Here is a 27,734-nt window from a genome sequence, read left to right on the forward strand (position 1 = left end):
TACTTTATTCTTAAAAATAAACAGAAATATAATTTATGTGATGTTTGTGGTTTTGTATATACTGCACATGGTTGTTTTTTATTCACTAATTTTATTTTTATTTTTGATTTGAGCTGTTTCTTTCTCAGATTAATAACAGATCCAAGCTGAGAGAGTGAATACTGAGAGCTGAACTCAAACTCAAGTTCCTGGAATGATCCTTTAACCAGAGTGGATGGTTGTAACTGTCATTGTGTTGTTAATGTGAGAAAGGCTGCAGAGCAGAAACCCACACAGCCCGTCTGCTGCAGGAAAGGAAGTGGTGATTCGCTGTCAACAGTTTTTTATGATTTCTAATAACCACTGAGAACAGATTCATATCTGCTGCTGCTGGAAACACTCAGGAACTCCTCTTCCTCTCTGCAGCTGTGTGTCTTTTCTCTTGTGGTCTGGAAGCCTTTTTCCCACTGAGCCCTCTACCCACACACAGTTTAACTGAGCCCAGAGAGCAACAATGATGACCCACCTGGAGGTCACGTCCATGGACTTTATTTATGGGGATTTTAGCCCTCAAAGGTGAACTTTACAGTTTACAGTTGGAGTCAAGTCAGACTGAATGATATCTGAACAAAGCCCCATGTAAAGAAAAATCAGCCTATAGATAGGAATGAAAGTGTAAAGTTTGGTTTATGTAAGTTCTACTGAAGAAGAGATTTCTGGCTCAGCTTCTGAGAACAAAACTTTTAAAGATACGGATTATAAAATTAAGATATTTTAAAGACTCTACAGGTAAATTAATTTATACTGTTTATTGATCCCCAGTGGGGAAATTACAATTTACACTCTGTTTGTTATAAATCACTACACACAGGCCTGAAATACACACACATGCTCAGGACCTATTCATGCACAAATGGAGAGATGTCAGAGTGAGTGGGCTGCCGGTGCTGGACCAGCGCCCTGAACGGTTGGGGGGGTACGGTGCCTTGCTCAAGAGCACCTGGCAGTGCCCGGGAGGTGAACTGGCATCTCTCAAGCTACCAACCCACACTCTGTACTTTGGTCCGTACTGGGACTTGAACCGGCGACACTCCGGTTCCCAACACAACCCCCTACGGACTGAGCTACTGCCACCCCGAATACGCTTTAATAATGTGTTTATATATGTATATATATGTGTTTATATCACCATGAAAATCACCATGAATCCTCCCCAGTTGATTACCTACATTAAGACCATTAGTTTTTGTATTACAAGTTTTGTGAAATTTAATGTTTAATTAAAGCTGCAAGCAGCGTTGGATGGGCCCTCGCGCCTCTGCGCCAGTGATGGGAATTACGGCATTACAAATAACGCCGTTACTAATGGCGTTACTTTTTTTCAGTAACGAGTAATCTAATTGATTACTCTTCCCATCTTAATAACGCTGTTACCGTTACTGCCAAAAAATGTTACTATATTTGAAGTTGCTTTTTCATCAGACCAACTAGATCTCTGTGTCTGAGCCGAGAGGCAAATACTTTTTTTTACTGTTCTTCCTTGGTTAGTGGGCAGTGCACGACACAAGCGCATAAATGCTTTTCATTTTTTATTTACTTTTTTATTTTATTTACTTACTTTTTTTATTTTTTATTTATTTTTTATTTACTTTTTATGAACTGATGTGACCACCGATTTTGGTGAGTTTTTGAGTATGGTAAGCCCCTCAAGAAGGCAATTCATTTGCCAGAAGAAAGGAAAGGAAAGGAAAGGAAAGGAAAGGAAAGGAAGAATTCCCTTAGTTTCAATAGGGCCTTCGCCGCTGTCGACGCTCAGGCCCTAAAAATGCCAACAAGGCATTATATAATGTTAACTTTTGCTGAATTTAGGAGAAATCTACAGGCACAAATCAACAAAGTGTAGTAAAATAAATGTTTTCTTTCTGCTTGTCCTAAAGAAGACATCTTATGGAAGATAAATCCAGTTGTATCTTCAAAACAGCTTGCTCTGCTGTTTGTTCTTGTGTTAAAATAATATTTTCATCAGCGTAGAGCTTTACTCTTTATTGTTTATTTTTTTTAAGATAATTTAAAAGACAGTAAAAATGTCTATGGACCTTTCCTGTGCCTCACAAACAGCACGACCCAAGTGAATGCTAAGAATCAGAATCAGAATCAGAAATACTATAATAATCCCAGGGGGAAATTATTATTGTTACAAACTCCAGATATACAAACAACATATATTATACAGACAACATATATATATATTCGGAACAGAATATAAATATATATAACTATATATATATACATTACCGGTCAAAAGTTTGGGGTCACTTCAAAATTTCCATTCCACTCCATTATAGACAGAATACCAGCTGAGATCAGTTGCATTGTTTTTTTAACCAGGGCAGCAGTTTTCAGATTACATTATTGCAAAAGGGCTCTCCAATGTTTTCTGAGTTAGCCTTTTAAAATAATATCAGATTAATAAACAGAATGGGCCTTTGGACCATTGGATGAATGGTTGATGATAACGGGCAATGTAGATATTGCATTAAAGATCAGACACTTCTGTCTACAACAGTCGAGAACCCTTTTGCAATTATGTAAACACATAATGTAATCTGAAAACTGTTGCCCCGATTAAAAAAACAATGCAACTGATCTCAGCTGGTATTCTGTCTGGAATGGAAATTTCTAAGTGACCCCAAACTTTTGACCGGTAGTGTATATATAGAAGAACAAATGTACAACAGACAAATTTACAAATTTAAAACATATGTAGAGTATTAATGTGCAAAGAGTGCAAAAAAAAAAAGTGATTGTCTATGTTTGAGATGATTACTGAGAGGTGGTGTGTGACTCTCCGAGGGAGGTGTTGTAAAGTTTAATGACCACAGGCAGGAACGATTTCCTGTGGTGCTCTGTGGTGCATCTGGGTGAGAGGAGCCCATTTTTAAATAATTTTATGATTACAAAAACCTGTGCCCCACACACCACACGGCCGTAGGTATTACCGAGCAACTCACCATAAAAGATTTGTCCTCGAGAAGACTCCAGCGTGGAACAACCACACCTACTGATTAGTAAACAACAACTGGTTACATATATTTGTTATCTTTGGTTAGCTGTCCAATGACAATGATTCTGAATGTAATTATTTGAATGAAATCCAAAAAACAAGGATGAAAAAAAACAGAAACTTTTATATGTTTATTTACATTCATTAAGAATGTTACACTGAAAAAAACTGACAAAGTTGCCACACTCTGCATAATGTATTACAGAGAAACACAAGAACAGAAAAAATACTATGAACTATGAAATATCTACCAGACAGCTGATTATTCAAATAATCTATCATTATACAAGTCACAATTAAAAGTAGAAATAAACTCAAGTATCAACATTACAGAATTTAAATTTAGTAACTGCTAAGATATATATATATATGTATTTATATGGTTAGGATGACAACCACAACACATCATAAATGATATCTGTGAATACTGATTAAAGTGATAAATGAGATGAATTGATGAGATTCAATGGTGAGTCAGTCAGCATGTGTTCAGTTGGTGGACGGTCCCTTGTTTCTGAGGATCATCAGCAGAGAGAGTCCACAGCAGTACACCAGACTCTTCACTATCAGCTGTGTGTACAGCAGACAGAACAACTTCACTTGGTACTGAGACGGGACAGAAGCTGCTGGTGGAAGAGACGGTGGTGATGGTGGTGATGGTGGAAGAGTAGAATCCTCTGAAATAGAAAAGCAGTAAATAGTTTAGAGTTCAGGGTTTATTGTAAGGTGTTGCATGCAGGGCATTTGGGCACCACGTACGCCAAATGACTGTGAGCTTAAAACTAAACTCAAAGACTTTTCTCAAATCTAATGATTGTAGTTGGTTTAGCAAGTTTTGTCTTTAAGCTTTTTGAGTTTTATTTATTTATTATCTGCTCTAGCTTTTCCAATATTGTAGACACAAATATGGTAATAATCATGGTCCAAAATGGTGTAAAATGCATAGTTTTATTAAAAATCATTAATTTTCTCTAAACCCCCAGCCAAATACGTGCACCTAAGTCTTCTACAAACCTAGAGAAAACACTGGAGTTGCAGTGAGAAAAGTCAGTCCTCTGCTCTCTTTGACAGCGTCTCGACATGAAGCTGAATCTCTGCTGAACACAGTCACTGAGCCTCCATTACATTGTTCTGTTTGGGCAACCACTGTGCCCCCTTCGTGCTGGACATAGCAGTGGTATTTATATGTGCTGTTTGCTTGCTGATGGATCAGCAAGATGGCGACGGTGTGTCCCGACTTTCTGAGCTCCAGCAGCTCTCTCTCAGCAGGGAGCAGATCCTCCAGAGGACCATTCTCCTTTCGTCTTTTCCAGGAGAACTTGACCAGAGGAGGAAACATGGCTGAGGCCAGACACAGCAGGGAGCTCTTCCCCTCCAGGTGGGCTCTGGATGCTGCTGGGTACACGCTCACCACGGGCTTCACTACCGGCTCATCTGAAGTTTGACAGCAGCAACAAGCAGCACAGACACACATTCACACAGTCAACAGCAGCTTACAGCACTGCATTCAGTCTGATCCTGGAAACTACATGGACTCTGATCACTAAACTACTCATCAATACAGCACAAAGTTCACTACATATACTGTATTCACCTTCATATCAAACACACGGATCATCTCATGTCAGCACGTCTTATATGGAGACTAAAGACAATTATGGATTAATGTACAAAGTCTATTCACTATAATTATTATTAGTAATGACATTTCCCTTCATATAATGGATAATGTCTTTCTATATTATAATAAATAACATTTACTTTCACATTTAATACTTGAGCAATTTTCAATTATTACAATTTATAAAACATATTTTAATATATATTGAAACTACACAATTCATAAAAAAAATTCATAATTTTAACAACAATGTTCACGTTTATACACAACTACAATAAAATGTTCAACAATAAGTGTTGCCCCATGGCCCGGGGCAAGTAAATATAACAACAACAAAAAAGATTTCAATAATTTATATTTTAAATGTATGTGGTCAAAAACAGATAGAAATCACTGTCTCTCTGGTAAGTTAAGTAATTGTTATTAGATTTGATAGTTTTTTTTTTAAATAACAGCCTCCACTTTCAGTATGAACTTTAACTCATCTATGACTCTGTTCATGATGTGTTTATACATTTTATATAAAGATCAAATATAACTATTTATTTGAGTCTTAGTCCTTATTTGATAACAAATAATGAAAAACTATTTGTATAGGAGCCAATAAAGATTGACTTCGAACGAGTAGAAATCATTTTTACGTTAAAAACTTCTCAACATTAAACCGTGAATGATTTTTATTCAACAGATTCTCACTCCCATCTCCTAAAATCCAGACGCTTGGTCAGGTTCCTTTGGCGTTGTTATTGATGATAAAAGTCTCCTTTAGTGTCAGATCTAAACGTGTTTTATCTAAACGTGCTGGGTCGGGACTATGCGGCCCATTTTTGACCAGTTAGGTTTAGGAAAAGATGGTGGGTGGGCTTACGTTTCCAGGACACGCGGGACAAGAACGGGACGGTTGGGTTTAGGAAACGTGACACGCGGGACACGATCCCCGGTCTCCTGGGTGAAAGTCCTGTGTGGTCTGACCCATCCACCCCCCCAACCAACCTCCCTATGCAGATTTTCAGTCTTTCATACTACTCTCTACCGTAGTCTCTCTTAATGCTAAGTCATATTCAAGCTCCATGTAGCTGCTGCTCTCCCTGGTGCTCTCTACAAACACGCTGAAGGAGCTTTTAGCGTCTCTTCAGACGCTGACAGCCACTGTCCAAACGTCCTTATTTTACGAGTTCGGAGTGAGAACGGGTTGTTTTTATGATATATCAAATTTAAATAAAAACTGCAATATAATAAACGGACTATCTTGATCCCTGATTGTAAATTAACATAATAATTATAAAATGTTCCTTCACACAAAGGAAATGTGTTGTAGAGTTAACTTACATATTAAAATAAATTACATATTTATCTTTTCATAAAATATAATTATCATTTTAATTACTACAATAGGCTACATATAACATATATATTTACCACCTTATATGTTACTCTAATTGCTTAAGAAACAAATCAATATATCAGTAATTTCATAGTTTTTTCATAACAATTTTACCTTTTATACACAATTACAATAAAATGTTCAGATTATGTTAATCATCAAATACTATTTATATTAAAAGTACGCTGAGATACATATAAATATATGTTTGTGCTGTTATATATCATTGTGTATCATGTATATGAATATATAAGTTAAGTTATAACTTATATTTATTGTAATATAAATCTCTGTCTTCATGTATAAATATATCTTCCACTAAAAGACAAATGTACCATCATATAAAATACAATACATTTTAAAAATGATTTATTAATTATCCTAAACAACATAATTAAATTTATACTGGTTTAAAAAAGTACATTTACTGACATATATTAGATTATGTTTAACATCATATATTATCTTATTGCTGATTAACTGAGAGGATCAAATACTGTATGTTTCTAACATTTCATCAAACTTTTTCTATAAATCAGTTTAATCTCCTGCAGAAATAAAGAATAACTGGAGTTGTGCAGTGAGATTTAAACATGTTTTCAGGAACTATGAACCTTTTTATGTAACAATAGCTGCATGGCTGCAAGAATTCTCTTCTAATGATGAAAAAACTAACATGTGAAGCCTGAAGCAGCAGAAACTCATTAAAACACATTTTCAACTTGTTCAATAAAACAACTGAAGGAAATTAATGTTTATTCTTACCTGATACAATCAGTTTAGTTCCAGAGCCAAAGATGTAGTACCCTCGACCTGCCTCTCACAGTGAAACTGAGTGATACAAAAACCTGTCAGCTGTTGAATGTGTCTGCTGAGGTGAACCAGTCCAAATTTTTAACCAGTATCATATTCCAGCTCCATGATGTGTTTCTCTAATGTTCATATTAACATGACTGTCTCTTCTTTTATGTCCTTTTTAGACCCACTAGCAGAGTGTCTCTGTGGATCGTTGGTTCAGACGTTCATGTTCCTCAGAGGATGAATCCTACTGACTTTGATAAGTTTTTATCCAGTAACATCATCAGCTCACATTTTTATATTCTCCATTACTATAAATGTATAATGTCTGTGTGTTGCAGTGTAGTTACTGACAACACACCCTTCAGGAAGGCCTCATCACACAACGCCACAACCAAGGTATTCACCAAATCACAACCACACTCTAGAGATCTACACACCTGACCGTTTGACGAGCCCCCAAATATGTTACGGCCACAGCAAACAAACACAACTTAAATGTGACCGTCAACATATCGAATAACACCAAACCTGAGGATTAGTTAAAGTAAATTAAGATGTATTCACAAATTAACTATTATTGATTAAACCCATCAAGGGCCGTCAGACCCAGAACCCCCCCCCCAAACTAAAAAGTAGTAACTAACTAACAGAAACAAAGCTGAGAAAACTAGACTACCAGACCTCCATCCTCAAAGCAAAGAAACCCAAAAGAAGAGAAGAGAAACCAACGGTGATCAGCTGCTCCAGTGTCAGAGACAGATTTCTGTCTCCCAGCCTCTCTTATATCCAGGGGAGGGGCCACCCTCACTCAGACATCAGGAACACCTCACACACTAAAAACTCCTGGGTCATTTCTTCAACCCAGTTTCTGGGTTATATCAAAGAATTTGTAATAAGGGAAGAAGTTCCACTCTCTCGTTACTTCCGGCTTCTGAACTGGTTGCAGTTCCACCAGAGTTCCATATAGGGGGCGCTCACAGGCCAGTGCAGAATGAATGGGACTCTATGGAGCTATACCCCTCAAAATCCACTTTTCTCAGGATATAATTTTTTGTTTAGTAATTTGAATGTTGCATTTGAAAGGGGAGGCCAAGAAAATTCACACTGCTGGGTGTTAGATTTTTTTAAAGTGGCTTTTTTGTTCTAAAAAGCCTTTTAAAATGTCAATGACGTCATACACATATACGGCCAGAGATTCTGCTTTACGGCGAGCTCTGAGTCACTTCCTTTGTTCTCTCGAGGCATCGACAACACAGCTGACAGATTAGACTCTCCCTGTTAATACTACACAGCTGACAGGTTAGACTCTCCCTGTTAATACTACACAGCTGACAGGTTAGACTCTCCCTGTTAATACACGTGCTAGAAAGAGGTTTGCTAATGTTTTAAAGACCACGCCGAAATATTCACTCTGACATTCTGGTTCTGCTTCGGATGCCGTCAAGCGGGATCTCCGATCGTAATCAGTCCTTCACTGACCAATCAGCATTCATTAGCAGAATGCTAGCGTGTTATGGGCAACAACGACTCAACCTGTAACAAATCTAAAGGGCATAAGTACTCGTTCATTCAACTTTCGACCTATAATCCATGTTGAACTTGCAAAAACTACAATCAAATCTGAGATTTCTCAACGACAATCAGGCGAAAGAGACAAATTTAGCCGTCTAGCTCCATAGGGTCCCATTCATTTAGCACTGGACCGTGATCACCCCCAGTGGAACTCTGGTGGAACTGCAACCAAAGTAGGTACAATGGGGCTTAATAGGGAGTGGAACGGCTTTCCGTAGACGGGCTTTGCTGCCACCACTGTTCTTTTTTAAATTAAAAGTTAGACCCTGGATTAAACACAAACAATATGCTTTCAACAGGAAGGTCGGATATTTCACCGTAGCCTACGTAAGTGGTCTGATGTTCATACTTTTGCGCTGGTGTGTGCGTCGAGCCGTGTGTGTGTGTTTGTGTGTGTGTGTGTGTGTGTGTGTGTGTGTGTGTGTGTGTTGTGAGAGAGTGACGGTGATTACCGGTAGCTTCAGAGCGAGTAGCGACTCTATAATCTTAGTGAGAGAAACAAAGTGTCTCCTCTGTTCTTTCTGACCACGGTGAGACATCTGGACCAGGAGAAGTTAACCCTCTCCTTGATTTTACGTTGTTTATGGAGAAAGAGAACCAGGAGAAGTTAACCCTCTCCTTGATTTTACGTTGTTTATGGAGAAGGAGAACCAGGAGAAGTTAACCCTCTCCTTGATTTTACGTTGTTTATGGAGAAGGAGAACCAGGAGAAGTTAACCCTCTCCTTGATTTTACGTTGTTTATGGAGAAGGAGAACCAGGAGAAGTTAACCCTCTCCTTGATTTTACGTTGTTTATGGAGAAAGAGAACCAGGAGAAGTTAACCCTCTCCTTGATTTTACGTTGTTTATGGAGAAAGAGAACCAGGCATGCGCTACCAAGCCACGGCCGAGTGACGTGCGTCGCCGCGACGTGTAGTTACATTTTGAAATGCGTGAAAAAGCCTCGGAATCTGAATTGAAAACAAGGTTTACAAGCAAACACATTTACAAAAAAATAATGCCCATAACAGGTTCGAAATTCGAATATTAAGGGCTGCCTAATATTCGTTCGAATATCAATATTTTTTTTAATATTCGAATATCGAAGTTCGGAGTCAAAGCCCTAGTTAAGGGCCTAATAAAATAGCATTCGGGCAATTTTCAGCCCAACCAATGTTACATACCCTATTAGGAGACCTTAAGGAACAGTGTGAAATACCCTAAATAATCACTCAATCACCATTTTAAAAGACAAACGCCGCCATCTTGCTTGCTGAAAGTGAACATGCAGAAAAAGGAGAAAATTTGTATTCGGCTATCATGTAGCCTATTTTGAATGCTCACGTTTCCATATTGCATGTGTTTTTAATTGTTTGTGTAACGTTACTAGAAGTTATGTATTAAGTACTTCATGTAGTTTCTTTTAAGAGCTGCCAAGCAGCTGGAAAATGCACAGTCCAATGTGTCGAGGGTCAGATCTTTTATATTTTACCTGGCAAAGGGACGGACTGAATTGTTCAGTTGGCTGTTTTTAAGGAACATTAATGGCATCCAAAAGTAAGTGTGACTTTCCAAATGAATTATTGTGAAGTGGTTATGACACACACCTGATGTGAACAGTGACTAACTCAAAGCCTATGTTTCTGCAGATACACAGCCCACGTCCAGTCCGTAGGCAAGACCATCAAAACGGCAAATTTCTACCTGAGGAACATACAGCAGTTCCTCAAATACTTTGGGGAAACCTTGCCTGCCCAGTCTCACCTGACTGCGATGGATGTGGTGAGCGTGCTGCGCCCCGTCACAAAGTGCATCACAGACACAACCAGGAACGTTGTCCTGCACCAGTGGCAGTGAAAAGCCACAAGATGGCCAGGATATTATCCTGCGAGGACCTGAAGCGGTGCCAGGAGGGGGCCACACTGAGGATCCCAGAGCTGCTGGGTAAGTGTGCATCCCTCTTTCCAAAATAGCCAAAATAGTCCATCTCCAACGGAAGCCTGCCGTGCATAGTGATGTGTCCTTGTGTGTGTTTGTGTGTGTTTATCTTTCCCTCCGTGTGCTGAAATACTTTTTCTTCTCTCCTTTCAGACGCCCTGGAGGAGAACCACACCGTCGCTGCGGTACCGTTTTTACGGCTACTTTGCGGCCTTCACAGCCTCCATTTACGGCCATCGCCCGGGGTTACTCAGTAACCTCCGGGTTTGTGAGGTCGAGGAGGCTGCAGAGGAGCACAAGCCTGGCAATGAGGGTTTTGTGATAATAATAGTATAAAAATCTCGACTTGTGTACTGTTGTCATCACTGCTTGTGAGTCTGTTGTTTTTGTTAATGTTTCCTCTGAAAGAGTCTGTCCGTTTTCTGTGTATTGCAGATCAGGGAACACGAGACTAACAAGTCTTTTGGGGGGGCCCAAATGTTCTTGGAGACTGACGAGTTTCTCTGGCTGGAGAGGTGGCTGCAGCTGCGGGCGGCCAGCAAGCCACCGAACCAGCTGCTTTTTCTTCACGGCTTGGAAGGGCCCATGCTAAAACTTCTTGCACCACCTGCAGGTAGCATGGGCGGAGATGGGCCTTAAAAGGTCCCCCAACTTCACTGACCTGAGGACCGCTGTGTCTGCTCATGTAAGTTCTCCTCAGTCACTTATCTGTTCATGCTGGATTTCATTAAAACTCTGCTGGCTTAACTAACAGTAGCAATCTTTTTTTCTTCTACTGTTTTAAGGTCAAGAACAACCTTCTGTCGAGCAGCGGAAGATGGTGGCCACCTGTATGTGCCACAACATGGCCACAGCTGACTGCTTCTACACCCTCAGCCTGAACGTGGCCCAGTCAAAGACCGTGCCATCACCGGAGTCACCAGAAGCCTCCTCCTCCTCCACCACCAGGAAGAGTCATTTTTTACATTTTTCGTGACGTAATTTTGACATCTGTTTGATGTCTTATTGATGTTAAATTGACATTGGGAAGTGTGTTTTTTTTATAGATTTTAATTTAATGTAATGCAATAACAATGTAAAAGTGTGTGTAATATAAAGTTTTATTTTCTGAAATAAGGCATTTATTTAAGGCAGAATTTAACCAGGAAGTTGGGTCAAAAATAATGTTTAATGTCTGTGTGTTGTAATGTAGTCTGTTTTTATCTGAAGTAGAAAGAGTTGTGATCCTCCTACCTTTTAAATAATTGCTGTGTTGTTAAGAAAATAAACTTCAGCTCAGTTCAGTGTGTTTGTGACCAGTGTTAGACAACTTACTCAGGAAGTGGAATCAGTTACTTGTTACTTATTACTACTTAAAAAGTAATATTACCTTACATATTACTTAGTATCAAAACTAATTAGTTATTGTACTTGTTATATTACTATATTACTCTAGAATTGGCTTAATAGGTGTAATATAATTACTGTTTTGGAAATTGTAATCCCTTACACTACTCATTACTGGGGAAAGTATCCTAATAATATAACAGTAATAGATTACTTAGTAATGCGTTACTGCCCAACACTGTTTGTGACTCTGGCTGAGATGGAGGTGAAATATGTGAACCTGGGCTGTGGTTTACTGATCTCTTCCTGTCACAAACACTGTTTGACATCTGTTCATCTGGAGGTTTTTGTTCAGGCTGCAGGGAGACTTTCTCACTGTGGGGAACAAACGTCTCACAGGAGCAGTAGTAGGTGGCTGAATGATTGAGTTTAACTTTCTTGATCTGCAACTCCCAGCCGCTCTGTTTATTTACAGCTGAGAAATCATCTTCCTGAGGATGATTGTAACTCTTATCTATGTCACCATTGCTCTTGCCAATAGCAAGAATCAGTGTGAATGTTTCTGTGTCTCTCTTCTGGTACCAGTATATATAATAACCGTAACACTGCTCAGTGTGACAGCTGAAGGAGACGTTTCCACCAACTCTCCTGGTCAATGTTAAATCATCCTGAATCAGCTGTGTTGCCATGGCAGCCAGCGCTGTAGAGAAACAGACAGGTAGATGAAGGTGAGTGTGAGCCAGTGTTTGTTAAAGGTGGAGTTTGTTGGCTCCTGATTGGCTGGAAACACTCACCTGAACACAGACAGCACAGAGCAGCAGCTGGGAGGAAAAGCATTTAGTTCAGTGGTGTTTCCTCTGGTGAACCTGGGGAGAAGTGGAGCTCTGATGCAACTGAGGCCAAACAAGGACGAGCTGTGAGATCAGACGAGGACCACGTGGTTTCTAACAGCTCCTCACATCTCCCATCAGCCCCTGCAGCAGACAGATAAGGCTGCTGTCTGACAACAGGCCTTTTTCACTGCAGACATTTTGACTTCATTTGTCATAGAAGGAAAAGCACAAGTGTAACATGAAGGATGGCTCTGTTGTGTTCAAGTGTTGCCGTAAACCATGATGGTGAGACAGCCAACAGGAACAATACAGGACCCTGAAACTGAAGCAGATAAATGGAATTCAGACATTTATTATTCACACTAATAACATGTCAAAATGTCTTGTATATGATAATAACAATAATAAGAAGGATTGGACAAAGACAAGAAATACAAACAAAAAGGTTAAAGCAAAAAAATCAATTATTAAAATAAAGAGCAATTAAAAATAAAGATATATAAAATGGAGTGAACATCACATTAAAGTTAGTCTATAAACTGTGTTTTAAGAAGGGATTTGAAAGAGTTTACTGATTCTGTGAGCTTTGTCTCATTAAGGCTGATTTATCGAATCGACTGCATACCCCCACAGACCCCTCTGTAAGGACTGTGATTGGTCAACTGGTCCTCTGTGTTGATAGTCTGTGTTTCCAGCAGCCTACTGTGGGGAGTAGCAACATGCTAGTTCACTGACATAAGGTTTGTAAATAAACTCAGGCATATTTTCTGGTTACAGTAACTAGGTCAATGGATTTTACTGGGTCTATTTCTCGATACTTTTTACAAAATCTAAGCAAGAAAAGGCCAAACAAATAAGGTTAATATTTTATCATGACAGTCTATGGGGTTTGCCATTCTGAGTACCATTTCGGTGGTGAGCGACACAGACACAGGCCCCCCCCCCCCCCCCAGCATTATGGTGGTGAAATGCATCACGATGCAAAGCGACCCCGACACAGAACTCCGAAAGGGTCTCAACTCCGTAGGAGCGACGGCGTAGCGACGGCGTGGAGTTGATGCAGAATCATCAAACAGCCTTTAGGAAGGTCGTTCCAAAGTGGAGGGGTCCTGAAGGTCAAAGGTCACCTTTAGATTCAAGTCTGGACTTTGGAGCGACCACAAGGGAGACCTGAGGATCTCAGGCTGGAAACTGGCTCTTATGGGGTCAACATCTCCGCTGTATAGCTTGGAGCCAGACCCAGACCAGCTTTAAAAGTGATCAGTTCAATCTTAAAATCAATTCTAAATCAAACAGGAAGCAAACAGACAGAAGCCAGATTGTAGTGATGTGATGTCTGTTATAACCAGTGAGAAGATTATGTGTAATAAAAATGTCTTTCTGTAGTCTGACCTGAATTATTAGTATATTCTTGGTATACAGTGCTGCTCATAAGTTTAGGAACCCATGCTAAAGTTGACTAAAAAGAGGAATAAAAAAAATAATCTTAATGCCTTAATTAACAAAATTAGCATAAGTATACACACCCCTATGTTTTATTTTATTTTTAAAGGCCAGTTATTTCATGGATCCAGGATACTATGCATCCTGATACAGTTCCCTTGGCCTATGAAATTAAAATACCCCACATCATCACATCCCCTTCACCATACCTAGAGATTGGCATGGGGTACTTTCCATAAAACCATCTCTCAATGCAAATCAAACAAGCAATTAATAAAACATATTATAAAGTACCATTTCCCCCAACAAACAGCAGCTTCTTTGCTTATTTAATGCTTTCAGACAATGTTTTCTCCTTTAACTCCTTTAAATAGAATAACAAGTCAAACCAAAGCAGACAGATGTCAGTCTGTTCCTTTAAGAAGATTAAGGAACAGTTATGACACATTTAATATTATGTTAAGGGATGTTTGTGCTATTTAAATGCTATAACTCTGAACAGTTTGATCATTGTCACCATGAAGAACTGTTGGAAGAATGACGACATACTGCAGCTGTATCAGCAGACAAACATGTCTGACATCACATGTCTCTTCATGCTCTTAGATCGCTGTCACAACAATAAAGAAGCTCTTCCAACATGGCCGTGGGACACATTTCAAACTCAACTTTATCTCACGGGGGGTTTCTGTGTTTGCTGCCGGGGCTGACAGTAACCACCAAAGAGAAAGAGTGTCACCCTGTGGTTAGTCAGAGAAGTGCAAGGGTATCCAGGTGATGCTGATGATGATGGTCGCCATGACGACATGATGATGCTCTTACCTCTTGTTTTTACTGGCAAAGAAAAAACAGTGATATCTCGTGGATAAAGAAACACACAACAGTCAATGACAAGTATTACTGGTATAGTTGTTGTTATATTAGTTCAATTAAAATACTATTTCTACTGCAGCTGATACAATACAGTAAATGTTACTCTCACAAATATTAGCAGTACTTCTACTAGCTCTGATAGAAAGCTGAAGTTCTCAGAGACTCAACCTTTAGTCTGTTCCTCAATCTGGGGGAAGACCAGAGACTGGAATGATTAATGAAGGTTGTATTGTGACGTTAGCAGTACAGGTTGTAACAGTGTGTTGTTGTAGACACTAGAGGGCAGCAGTGTGAAGGTTTTATTCTTCACAGCAGCAGCACAGAATAGATAGTCTGACGTCATCATACTCATACATATATATATATATATATATATATATATATATATATATATATATATTATTCAGAACCATATAGATATGGACAGTATGTACAGCTGTGTGCAGTGTGGTAACAGTACCATTGTAGTGCAGAAACAGTAACATAAGAGTAGTGAGTATGTGCAGCATGAGTAGTATGAAGAGCAGTAGATATAGCTGAGTGATACGAGTCGACTTTCACCACAAAGGACCTTTTTCACAGCAGACATGTTGACTTGTCATAGTAGGAAAAGCACAGCTGAAATTGATAACCTTAACGATGGCTCAGTTCCATCAAGTGTCCCAGTAAGATATCTCAGTGAGTCAGCATGAACAACACCAGGGTCTCTCCTAACTGGAATGCAGCCATCATTAATGGGTTTGAAGACACCTGTGCTTTTCCTACTATGACATGTCAACATGTCTGCCGTGAAAAAAGGTCTCTATGTCATTGTGTACTGCATAGGTTATGTGGAAAAGGTATATATCTACACAAGTACTGAAATATATACTGTAGTATGAGGTGATAAGTACAGATTCAAAGCGAGGGCTGCAGAGTAAAATAAAATTCTTGGAACAACATGAAGATTATGTATAATGTATTAATTCTTCTACAAAAGTCTCAAATATTATTCAACCATGACGATGAATTCCCCGTAACCTAAACAAAGAGATTATTTCAACCCAAACAGGATCTTTCCCTGAAACTAACCAAGTCTTGTTGGTGTCTAACCAAACCTGAACTATAGTGGTCTCACATCATAAAACAGATTCATTCTTCACAGACACATGATGTTTCATCAGATCATAAAACACTTCTGTGTCGTTTTAAAGGTCAGTTACAAAATACATATTCTGTCATTTCATTTGGAGGACTTGTTGGCCCCACCTCTGTCTGAATACCACCAGTTTCAGATACAGCGAGTGTTTTTACAGGCAGAAGCACAGCTGTGGTGGTTTATCAGTTTCTCATTTTGTGGCTGACCTCAACATGGAGGAAGTTAAAAGTTAAAGTCAGAGTTAGAAACCACGTGGTCCTCGTCTGATCTCACAGCTCGTCCTTGTTTGGCCTCAGCTGCATCAGAGCTCCACTTCTCCCCAGGTTCACCAGAGGAAACACCACTGAACTAAATGCTTTTCCTCCCAGCTGCTGCTCTGTGCTGTCTGTGTTCAGGTGAGTGTTTCCAGCCAATCAGGAGCCAACAAACTCCACCTTTAACAAACACTGGCTCACACTCACCTTCATCTACCTGTCTGTTTCTCTACAGCGCTGGCTGCCATGGCAACACAGCTGATTCAGGAGGATTTAACATTGACCAGGAGAGTTGGTGGAAAAGTCTCCTTCAGCTGTCGAGGCACTGAGCAGTGTAACAACCCCAAAACCCCAAGTTATATATACTGGTTACAGAAGAGAGACACAGAAACATTCACAAGGATTCTTGCTATTGATAGGAGGAATGGTAACATAAAGAAGACATTCAATCATCCTCAGGAAGATGATTTCTCAGCTGCGAATAAACAGAACAGCAGTGAGTTGCAGATCAAGAAGGTTAAACTCGATCATTCAGCCACCTACTACTGCTCCTGTTGGAAGGTTGATCCCCACAGTGAGAAAGTCTCCCTGCAGCCTGAACAAAAACCTCCAGATGAACAGATGTCAAACAGTGTTTGTGACAGGAAGAGATCAGTAAACCACAGCCCAGGTTCACATATTTCACCTCCATCTCAGCCAGAGTCACAAACAGTGTTGGGCAGTAACGCATTACTAAGTAATCTATTACTGTTATATTATTAGGATACTTTCCCCAGTAATGAGTAGTGTAAGGGATTACAATTTCCAAAACAGTAATTATATTACAGTTATTAATCCAGTTAGAAAGTAATATAGTAATATAACAAGTACAATAACTAATTAGTTTGATACTAAGTAATATGTAAGGTAATATTACTTTTTAAGTAGTAATAACTAACAAGTAACTGATTCCACTTCCTGAGTAAGTTGTCTAACACTGGTCACAAACACACTGAACTGAGCTGAACTTTCTTTTCTTAACAACACAGAGAAACAATAATAAAAGATCTGAAACAGAAAACTATACAAAAAATTAAATTATCTAGAAAATGCATTTCCTGAAGAAAATGTGTACGAATGCTGAATAGCTAAATTGCTAAAGCTAAAATGGATTAATAGCTTAAATCCGTAAGAAGGTGAAGAAGAGAGGATAGATGGAAAAGTATGAATGATTTTAATTAACATCATTAAAAAGTTGAATAACACCACTAATGTATGAAAGATGTGGAATATTTAAAGGTTTTTGAAAAGCTGATGCTAAACTGAATTGTTGGCTTGAAAAGTTCAATGATGCCAAAAGATGTAGAACATTGTGAGGTCTGAATTTATTTTCTAACTGTAATTATGAATACGTATGGAAGACTTACAAATACTGTGAGAAACATTGATGAAAATGCAGAAATATGAAAAAAATTGTTTTGAAAAATCTCAAATGCATTACACTGCACTGCTGAAAAACTTGGAAGTTGAAATGTAAAATTGTCAGTTGGAAGCTGAACTGCATTACCTTAATAAGCTAAGAGTTCAGCTCTTAGCTTATTACATTGATAGAAAAGCTGGAAGCTAATCTTAATACTGTCAAAAGTGGAAGTTCAAATAAATTGACTAAAAGGCTAAAAGTATAAACACTTTGTACTATTATCAGATATATCCATTGCATAGAACAAAGCATGACCCTAAAGAGCTGAGAGGTGAATATATTGCCTGAAAAGAATCGGGCTATAAACATGGATGAAATCACAAATGACGTGTGTGTGTGTGTGTGTGTGTGTGTGTGTGTGTGTGTGTGTGTGTGTGTGTGTGTGTGTGTGTGTGTGTGTGTGTGTGTGTGTGTCTGACAAAAGTGTCTGACAACATCATCGATATCGGGACGTTACTTTTTGTCTGAAGACAGCGGTGTGGAGACAGGAACCCCACTCGAGAAAAAGGCCTTCAGGATGTCTGTTGATTCGGAGTAGGCTACAGAAATCATAGACTCCTGTTATCTAAAGGATTGTCAGTGTCATGGCTCAATATTTAAAAGATTTCGACAATGTAGATGAGGTCATTATAATTGGATGGCCGCCTGTATTAATTTGAGCCAGAGTAGGCTATGTATGGATGAAGAATAGGCTACGGATGAAGAGTGGACGAGGGGAGAGAGAGGGGCTGCAGCTGCTCAGAGTTTTGTGCGGTCATTAGTCTATAATACATCCGTGGTTTTGTGTTAACTAAAAGATTTCCAATAAAAACAACGGTTCGTATTTGCTCATGGTTCACAGCCCTGTAGATTAGAGGGGGAAATCCTCTGACGTGGTAACACAGCGTTGTGTCCGAGGTAAATCACCGGACACATCCAGACCACAGATATCTGGCAGCAACAGGTCCCACTCCTGAAACCATATTCTTTGGGAATATAGGGGCACAGCACCCACGGGAGCACTACCAATATCCCGAGCCCCGCAGCCCTCCAGCCGCTGCTTCACCCTTCTCCTCTCTCTCTCTCTTCGTCCGTAACGTTGTACTCTGGCTCAAGTGAATACAGGCGGCCATCCAATTATAAAAACTTCATCCACATTGTCTAAATCTTTTAAATATTGAGCCATGGCACTGACAAACCTTTAGATAACAGGAGCCTATGATTTCTGTAGCCTACTCCGAAACAACTGACATCCTGAAGGCCTTTAACTAATTAGTTTTGATACTAAGTAATATGTAAGGTAATATTACTTTTTAAGTAGTAATAAGTAACAAGTAACTGATTCCACTTCCTGAGTAAGTTGTCTAACACTGGTCACAAACACACTGAACTGAGCTGAACTTTCTTTTCTTAACATCACAGAGAAACAATAATAAAAGATCTGAAACAGAAAACTATACAAATAATTACATTAATAATACTAATAAATGTATGTACATGTGATAAAAACATGAATAATTCCTTTTTGAAAAGCAGTTCCTGATTACAATCATTTAGACAAAATTGTCAAAATGATGAAACCAAAAACAATCTTCAACATTATAAACTGTTAATCAACAGAGAAATGTCTAATGACAACATGTGACAGAATATGGATTGAAGATATTTGAAGGTTTTAAAACAAAGTATAATTATATTAATGTCAGACCCTATATATATTCATCCAAACACTGAAATCACTTTGAATGAATGATTAAATTGCAACAAACCTTTTCATCCATTAACATTAATTTCAGCTTTATATTTCCGACCTTACCTACCAGCCCTGAGGTCATTTTTACAGTTCATTGTCCGTCTGGTTTTATTTTCTATAAAATCTTGTAAAACATCAACCCTGTTGTCTACACTCAATTTATGAACATCATTATTTTCAGGAAAAACTGGGCTATTAGAATATTTGTGCTGCAGTGAGGTCACTTGAATATAAAAAAGGTTGTAGGACCTTAAAGACAAATAAATAAATAAAACGGAACATGAATCTCACAGATATATATTGATATCACAGACAGCCAATCTCCTGTCTACATCAGTTCCCATATGTATTAGGAGTCACACTGTGAAGAAATAAACATTATAACTTATACAGTTGACTAAATATATACATTTTTTCAAAAAAAGTCCAGACGCTTTTGCCCTCATGACATTCACTTATGCCAATAATCAAATAATAATGTCATATTTATTGAAATCACACACAGCAATGTTCTCAAACAGTTCTCCTATATATTTGGAGTCATGCAGTGCAAAAATAACCATAATGAACATTATAACTCATGTAAGAGGACAAACTATTTACATTTCTTCAAAAAAGGCCCAAATTTATGCCAAATCTCAAAACAATCTTCTCTGTAGAACGGTAATTAGACTGGAGTGATCCATCTTTCACTCTATAGTCTTTGTTCTCGCTCGGATTCGATTTGTATGACGGACCTGCCTTCCCATTGGTTGAAAGACGTCAACACAATCTCGCAAAGCATCATGGGATATTCAAAATTGCAGCTAGCATCGAGCTAGCGGCAAAAATGACGGAAAATTGATAAATTATGGACATCAAGTGGATAAATCTAGGATATAAGAGTTTGGATTTATTGCTGAACAAGGAAAAGAGGCACAACTTCCAGGCTGGATAGAAAACCTTCTGTAAAGGCTACAAAGACACCAAAGACACCCCCGTGATGGCTAACTCCTTAGCTTTTAGCAGCAAAAATCGCTAAGTTTCTACATTAAACCGTTATCAAATTATCTAAATATTAATCAGAGGTGCCGTTTTGTGTCGTCTACGATGCGGTCGGGTTCTGAGGGTTTTAAGTTCAGCAATTATTTAAAAAGTAGGATGATCACAACCATAGGCGCCGACACCGTGGAGCACCCAGGGAAAATACTGAGCACCCAGTGCCAGACTGCCAGTAGGCTATATTCATTTAAAATTAAACATTGCAGTTGGTGCTAAGTGGAGCGTCTGTCATAGTGTGCCTAGGCTACTAGACAGGTGGCATTGATTCTTAATTCACCACGAAGCTGATCGCGGTTACGTGTCAGTTAAACTTCTCATCTCCAATCCTATCTGTATCTGTGAGAAGTGGAGCTGTCCTGAGATGAAAGTCTACTTTACGGCTTTATTATCGACTTAATATTCCAGTCCATTTCTAAGGTTCTGAAATGCAAAAATTTTTTGACTACTTTTTTTTTTTAAAGGTCGTGAGCACCCACGGAGGAAAACATAAACCAGCACCTATGCCCACAACTCTTTCTACTTCAGATAAAAACAGACTACATTACAACACACAGACATTATAAATGTATAGTAATGGATGTTAGGCGCTCCCTGCCCTGCTCTCTTTTTCCTCTGTTCATCTCAGGTGTTCCTGATGTCTGAGTGAGGGTGGCCCCTCCCCTGGATATAAGAGAGGCTGGGAGACAGAAATCTGTCTCTGACACTGGAGCAGCTGATCACCGTTGGTTTCTCTTCTCTTCTTTTGGGTTTCTTTGCTTTGAGGATGGAGGTCTGGTAGTCTAGTTTTCTCAGCTTTGTTTCTGTTAGTTAGTTACTACTTTTTAGTTTGGGGGGGGGGGGGAGTTCTGGGTCTGACGGCCCTTGATGGGTTTAATCAATAATAGTTAATTTGTGAATACATCTTAATTTACTTTAACTAATCCTCAGGTTTGGTGTTATTCGATATGTTGACGGTCACATTTAAGTTGTGTTTGTTTGCTGTGGCCGTAACATATTTGGGGGCTCGTCAAACGGTCAGGTGTGTAGATCTCTAGAGTGTGGTTTTGATTTGGTGAATACCTTGGTTGTGGCGTTGTGTGATGAGGCCTTCCTGAAGGGTGTGTTGTCAGTAACTACACTGCAACACACAGACATTATACATTTATAGTAATGGAGAATATAAAAATGTGAGCTGATGATGTTACTGGATACAAACTTATCAAAGTCAGTAGGATTCATCCTCTGAGGAACATGAACGTCTGAACCAACGATCCACAGAGACACTCTGCTAGTGGGTCTAAAAAGGACATAAAAGAAGAGACAGTCATGTTAATAAAACACATCATGGAGCTGGAATATGATACTGGTTAATAATTTGGACTGGTTCACCTCAGCAGACACATTCAACAGCTGACAGGTTTTTGTATCACTCAGTTTCACTGTGGGAGTTGGATGGTACTGGATCTTTGGCTCTGGAACTAAACTGATTGTATCAGGTAAGAATAAACATTAATTTCCTTCAGTTGTTTTAATGAACAAGTTGAAAATGTGTTTAATGAGTTTCTGCTGCTTCAGGCTTCACATGTTAGTTTTTTCATCATTAGAAGAGAATTCTTGCAGCCATGCAGCTATTGTTACATAAAAAGGTTCATAGTTCCTGAAAACATGTTTAAATCTCACTGCACAACTCCAGTTATTCTTTATTTCTGCAGGAGATTAATCTGATTTATAGAAAAAGTTTGATGAAATGTTAGAAACATACAGTATTTGATCCTCTCAGTTAATCAGCAATAAGATAATATATGATGTTAAACATAATATAATATATGTCAGTAAATGGATTTTCTAAAGCGTATATATTTAATTATATTGTTTAAGATAATTAATAAATCATTTTTAAAAGCAGTTGTATTTTATATGATGGTTCATTTGTCTTTTAGTGGAAGATATATTTATACATGAAGACACAGAGATACTGAATATATTACAATAAATATAACTTTTGCATAATCATTTATATATTTATACATATCATACAAGATTATATATAACAGCACAAACACATTTATATGTATCTTAGTGCATTTCTAATTTAAATAGTATTTGATGATTAACATAATCTGAACATTTTTTTGTAATTGTCTATAAAAGGTAAAATTGTTATGAAAAAACTATGAAATTACTGACATATTGATTTGGTTATTAAGCAATTAGAGTAAAATATAAGGTGGTAAATATATATATTGTATGTAGCCTATTGTAGTAATTAAAACGATATTTGTTTTTTATGAATAGATAAATATGTAATTTATTTTAATATGTAAATTAACTCTACAGCACATTTCCTTTGTGTGAAGGTACATTTTATAATTATTATGTTAATTTACAATCAGGGATCAAGATAGTCCGTTTATTATATTGCAGTTTTAATTTAAATTTGATATATCATAAAAACAACCCGTTCTCACTCCGAACTCGTAAAATAAGGACGTTTGGACAGTGGCTGTCAGCGTCTGAAGAGACGCTAAAAGCTCCTTCAGCGTGTTTGTAGAGAGCACCAGGGAGAGCAGCAGCTACATGGAGCTTGAATATGACTTAGCATTAAGAGAGACTACGGTAGAGAGTAGTATGAAAGACTGAAAATCTGCATAGGGAGGTTGGTTGGGGGGGTGGATGGGTCAGACCACACAGGACTTTCACCCAGGAGACCGGGGATCGTGTCCCGCGTGTCACGTTTCCTAAACCCAACCGTCCCGTTCTTGTCCCGCGTGTCCTGGAAACGTAAGCCCACCCACCATCTTTTCCTAAACCTAACTGGTCAAAAATGGGCCGCATAGTCCCGACCCAGCACGTTTAGATAAAACACGTTTAGATCTGACACTAAAGGAGACTTTTATCATCAATAACAACGCCAAAGGAACCTGACCAAGCGTCTGTATTTTAGGAGATGGGAGTGAGAATCTGTTGAATAAAAATCATTCACGGTTTAATGTTGAGAATTTTTTTGATGTAAAAATGATTTCTACTCGTTCAAAGTCAATCTTTATTGGCTCCTATACAAATAGTTTTTCATTAGTGGTTATCAAATAAGGACAAAGACTGAAATAAATAGTTATATTTGATCTTTATATAAAATGTATAAACACATCATGAACAGAGTCATAGATGAGTTAAAGTTCAGACTGAAAGTGGAGGCTGTTATTTAAAATAAAAACTATCAAATCTAATAACAATTACTTAACTTACCAGAGAGACAGTGATTTCTATCTGTTTTTGACCACATACATTTAAAATATAAATTATTTAAATCTTTTTTGTTGTTGTTATATTTACTTGCCCCGGGCCATGGGGCAACACTTATTGTTGAACATTTTATTGTAGTTGTGTATAAACGTGAACATTGTTGTTAAAAATGATATGACATTTTTTATGAATTGTGTAGTTTCAATATATATTAAAATATATTTTATAAATTGTAATAATTCAAAATTGCTCAAGTATTAAATGTGAAAGTAAATGTTATTTATTATAATATAGAAATATAATTAAAGGAAAATGTCATCACTATATTATGTTAGTAATAATAATTATAGTGAATAGACTTTGTACATTAATCCATAATGTGTGTCCATAATTGTCTTTAGTCTCCATATAAGACGTGCTGACATGAGATGATCCGTGTGTTTGATATGAAGGTGAATACAGTATATGTAGTGAACTTTGTGCTGTATTGATGAGTAGTTTAGTGATCAGAGTCCATGTAGTTTCCAGGATCAGACTGAATGCAGTGCTGTAAGCTGCTGTTGACTGTGTGAATGTGTGTCTGTGCTGCTTGTTGCTGCTGTCAAACTTCAGATGAGCCGGTAGTGAAGCCCGTGGTGAGCGTGTACCCAGCAGCATCCAGAGCCCACCTGGAGGGGAAGAGCTCCCTGCTGTGTCTGGCCTCAGCCATGTTTCCTCCTCTGGTCCAGTTCTCCTGGAAAAGACGAAATGAGAATGGTCCTCTGGAGGATCTGCTCCCTGATGAGGGAGAGCAGCTGGAGATCAGAGAGTCAGGACGCACCGCCTCCATCTTGCTGATCCATCAGCAAGTTAACAGCACATATAAATACCACTGTGAGGTCCAACATGAGGGGGGACCAGTGGAGGCCCAAACAGAACAAGGTTTGGTGACTGTGTTCAGTACTGATTACGTTTAAATGAACAGAATACAAAAGAATTCCTTATTGTCATTGTACAGGATACAATTAAATTGGATGGCATTCCTCTTGGTGCTTTGCAAAGAAATAAAATAGAATTTAAAAACATAAAAAATAAAATAAGAATGTAAAAGCAATATAGTGTGCAGCTGTTCCTAAAAATATCCTAAAAGACAATATTCTGACTAATCTGTTTACATAGCTAAATAAAGAGAATATTCCACTAATATTCCCGTTTACATGCAGCCGTGCAAAATAGGATTTTTGTTCCAGCGGTGGTGGACTTGTTGGATTGTTGGATTATGTGAACACAGCCTCCCTCTTTCATTCCTTTAACCAGCTTCTTGAAAAAGTCGGCATCTCTACAGCAGCCTTGCAAACAGGCCTCAAAATTAACTTTTTCGTTCACCAGCCAAATGGCTAGTGAACGTTCAAATATTACCAGCCACTCAATAGATTACCATCAGGTTTTTTGGCTGGTGAGTGAAGCAAATCTACCAGCCACTTGCATTTTTCACCAGCATTTGGCTGGTAAACGGTGCTAATTTTGAACCCTGCTTGCAAACTGTTGTTTTTGTACAACAACCATAGCAACGCACAGAGCTGACCCTAATGAAGGCTTGGTGACTGTGTTCAGCAGTGATTCAGCTTCATGTGGAGATGCTGTCAAAGAGAGCAGAGGAGTAGATGACTGACATTTGTCACTGCAACTCCAAACATTTCACTGCTTTTCTGTTTCAGAGGTTCCAGCTCCAGCAGCCTCCTGTCCTCCAGAGAGAGATCCACCAGACCAGCTAGCTCTGGAGGAAGCTGACTGTAAGATCACCTGCTCACTCTCCTTCAATAACCTTTTACACTTCAGCTTCTGTTTTCAATGTCAACACTTACAGTCACTGTCCTGGCTCCATAACTGAAAAGCTTGGTAGAGATTTGACTTGTTTGTTTTTAATAGGGGCCTTTGAACTTTCATGTAAATTGTAGCCGACCCCCGTCTTTATGTGAAGGTGGTTGTCCCGTCTGGAAACGTCCAAGTTATACTGATGAAAATCTGAAGATGTTCTGATGAAATATATATAGTAGAACATACTGAAACTGTGTGTGTGTGTGTGTGTGTGTGTGTGTGTGTGTGTGTGTGTGTGTGTGTGTCAGTGTCCTTCCAGTTTCAGTGCAGGGTGAAGTTGTTCTGTCTGCTGTACACACAGCTGATAGTGAAGAGTCTGGTGTACTGCTGTGGACTCTCTCTGCTGATGATCCTCAGAAACAAGGGACCGTCCACCAACTGAACACATGCTGACTGACTGTTTTCTGCTCGACTTTTCTCACCATCAAATCTCATCAATTCATCTCATTTATCACTTTAATCACTATTCACAAATATCAATTATGACGTGTTGTAGTTGTCATCCTAACCGTATAAATACATATATATCTTAACAGTTACTAAGTTTAAATTCTGTTGTGTTGATACTTGAGTTTATTTCTACTTTTAATTATGACTTGTATAATGATAGATCAGCTGTCTGGTAGATATTTCATAGTTCATAATATGTTTTCTGTTCTTGTGTTTCTCTGTAATACATTATTCAGAGTGTGGCAGCTTTTTCATTTTTTTCAGTGTAACATTCTTAATGAACGTAAATGAGCATAAATAAAAGTTTCTGTTTTTTTCATCCTTGTTTTTTGGATTTCATTCAAATAATTAGAATCAGAATCATTGTCATTGGACAGCTAACCAAAGATAACAAATATATGTAACCAGTTGTTGTTTACTAATCAGTAGGTGTGGTTGTTCCACGCTGGAGTCTTCTCGAGGAAAAGATAGAAATAGCAGATAGAAAACATTTATATTACTACACTCTGTTTATTTGTGCCTGTAGATTTCTCCTAAATTCAGAAAAAGTTAACATTAGATGATGCCTTGTTTGCATATTTAAACATTCAATTTCATAAAACTTGTAATACAAAAACTAATCATCTTAATGTAGGTAATCAACTGGGGAGGTTTCATGGTGATATCTGTTAGTTAAAATATTAACACTTATTTACCTGTAGAGTCTTTCAAATGTATTAATGTTATAATCCATATCTTTAAAGGTTTTGTTCTCAGACGCTGAGCCAGAAATCTCCACTTCAGTAGAACTTACATAAACCAAACTTTACACTTTCATTCCTATCTTTATTCCAACATTTTTTTACGCAGGGCTTTGTTCAGATATCATTAAGTCTGACTTGTACAACATTGTATGTATGCAAATAAGCACATATTTAATAAGAAGATGCCTTATTTGCATTGCAGACATTAACCACTGAGACATCAGATCAGGAAACACTCATGTGAGTTGTTTGTCATGTTTGTATGAGGACTTTCATCAAATCCAAGTGTAAACTGTAAAGTTCACCTTTGATGGCTAAAATCCCCATAAATAAAGTCCATGGACGTGACCTCCAGGTGGGTCATCATTGTTGCTCTCTGGGCTCAGTTAAACTGTGTGTGGGTAGAGGGCTCAGTGGAAAAAAAGGCTTCCAGACCACAAGAGAAAAGACACACAGCTGCAGAGAGGAAGAGGAGTTCCTGAGTGTTTCCAGCAGCAGCAGATATGAATCTGTTCTCAGTGGTTATTAGAAATCATAAAAAACTGTTGACAGCGAATCACCACTTCCTTTCCTGCAGCAGACGGGCTGTGTGGGTTTCTGCTCTGCAGCCTTTCTCACATTAACAACACAATGACAGTTACAACCATCCACTCTGGTTAAAGGATCATTCCAGGAACTTGAGTTTGAGTTCAGCTCTCAGTATTCACTCTCTCAGCTTGGATCTGTTATTAATCTGAGAAAGAAACAGCTCAAATCAAAAATAAAAATAAAATGTAGTGGATAAAAAACAACCATGTGCAGTATATACAAAACCACAAACATCACATTAATTATATTTCTGTTTATTTTTAAGAATAAAGGACAAAACAGCTAAAATAAAAATGGGAATAAAGTTTACAAGTGTTTTTTTGTTATTTTCCCCTTAAATCATAAATAATTGTAAACTAAAACTCTGATTCCTAAAACAGTGGATATTATGAATAAGAATGTGTAGTAATACATCATTATTATACATACACGTAAG

General features: G+C 38.2%; 2 pseudogenes; one reads left to right on the top strand and one right to left on the bottom strand.

The window, feature by feature from the left end:
• Window positions 1-3,517: 3,517 nt before the first annotated feature.
• Window positions 3,518-12,567, bottom strand: LOC116036176 (annotated as a pseudogene).
• Window positions 12,568-16,196: 3,629 nt separating this feature from the next.
• Window positions 16,197-27,058, top strand: LOC116038369 (annotated as a pseudogene).
• The last annotated feature ends 676 nt before the right edge of the window (window positions 27,059-27,734 follow it).

The sequence above is a fragment of the Sander lucioperca genome, chromosome 17 (assembly GCF_008315115.2).
Source record: "Sander lucioperca isolate FBNREF2018 chromosome 17, SLUC_FBN_1.2, whole genome shotgun sequence".
Classification (NCBI taxonomy): Eukaryota; Metazoa; Chordata; class Actinopteri; order Perciformes; family Percidae; genus Sander; species Sander lucioperca.